The sequence below is a fragment of the Podarcis raffonei genome, chromosome 5, assembly GCF_027172205.1.
Source record: "Podarcis raffonei isolate rPodRaf1 chromosome 5, rPodRaf1.pri, whole genome shotgun sequence".
In the NCBI taxonomy this organism is placed as follows: domain Eukaryota; kingdom Metazoa; phylum Chordata; class Lepidosauria; order Squamata; family Lacertidae; genus Podarcis; species Podarcis raffonei.
The window spans coordinates 36,797,190-36,798,903 of NC_070606.1; positions in this window are offsets into that span (position 1 = coordinate 36,797,190).

Sequence of the window (1,714 nt, forward strand, 5' to 3'; positions counted from 1 at the left end):
CTGGGAAGCTGTTTGGTTATTGTTGCTCTATTAATGGTGAAATCAAGGTGGGATCCTGAGATCCCCACAATCTTCAGAAATAAAGTTTAAATATATGCCACCTCATTTTGATTATTCAATTAGCCTTGCTTGCAAACCTCCTAGACAGCCCTTCTCCAAGGGAGCCAGAAAGGATCACAATGAAAATCAGCTCCAAAAAGGACTGAAATGAAAAGAAGTTTTTTAGACCCAGGCCCAGGTATGAGCACCACAAGGTATTAATGCAAGATCAGCAAGGATGTTTTATTTATTTATTGCATCAGGAAGGTACCCTATGTAGAGTGATACATTATATCCTATTGAATTTCCTGGAAAAAACAGGCGTTTGTTTCAAACAACCTAGACTAGTGTTTGTTTTAAATATATAATAGTGTGACAAATATATGTGATAAAACAAGTAAGCTACAACGGTTAGACATTTACAAATGTCTAGTTAGACATTTGCAACGAGTCACTGAGATTTATTGCTTTCTCAGTAAGCTTAAGTACATAGTCAAAATTAAGTTGCATTTGTGTACATAAAAATGCAAGTGCATCTCCCTGAACATTCTAAAGTGTGAATAATGAATACATTGTGTTCTGTTTCTGCCAAAATGGAGATGTGAAGCTTTTTGAATTCATGCATCAATTGCACCCAGATCCATTGCCAAAAAGTAAACAAAACACAAAAAACTTTTGAAGAACACTTGCTTCCTGCTGAATGCAGTCTTCCTGTCTCAAAAAAATCAATTTAACTTTTTATTATCCAAAACAGTTCTATACTCTAAAGTAAAGGAACAGGTTTTCCAACCAACGCACAAAAAATGATGGTTTCATTTGAGGCAGAGCACATCAAAACCCATTTGCAATGCATGTTTCAGTCCTGAAAATGTGCAGTGATAATCTCTACTCCTGTAGAGTACATCGTACTAGACTAATCATAATTAACCTCTGCTGTGTCTGAGATTAGGGAGCACATTTTTTCATTTGGGGACAATGTGAAGTTATATCCAGGGCGGTGTTGACCCCAAGTGTTTCGTTTCAAAAATTCACAACACTCACAAAAAACCTAAGCAAAAATGACAACACCAACATTTTCCTCCATTCATTTTCATTGGAGAGACTTTGAACTTAAGCTAGGTGAGGGGCTTGTTGGTAGAATGTCCACACAACTTTTCTGAAAATACCTAGAACTGCATGTGGTGCACATTCATCTCCCCAGACCCTGGGGACTTGCAAAGTCTCCCGTGGGACCTGAAAGGTGACAAAACTGAGTTCCGGTTAGTTCCAGCTGAAAAAAAGGCCTGGATCATCATCAAGCTGTTCTTAAGCTCAAATCCTTACAAATATACTGCAAATGTGGGCTTGAATTGCAAGATAATGTTAGGAAATTTGTTTTTTTCTTTTTTTATATAAATTTTTATTGATTTTTCAACACATATTAAAAGACAATACAAAACAATACATAAACAAACAAACATATAAACACGTATAATTTCTTAACCTTTTTTTCCTTAAACCTTCTTTCAGCGACTTCCCCATACCTCCTTTTTCTGCATCCCTGTTTTAAATCTTTCCAGCAACCCCTAATTTCAATTACTTGTAGCACTTTCTTTAAATCCTTTTTCTCATATCCAATTGTTTGTCACTGCAATTCTATTTTGCATTACCCAAGACATTTTAACACTCATTAATT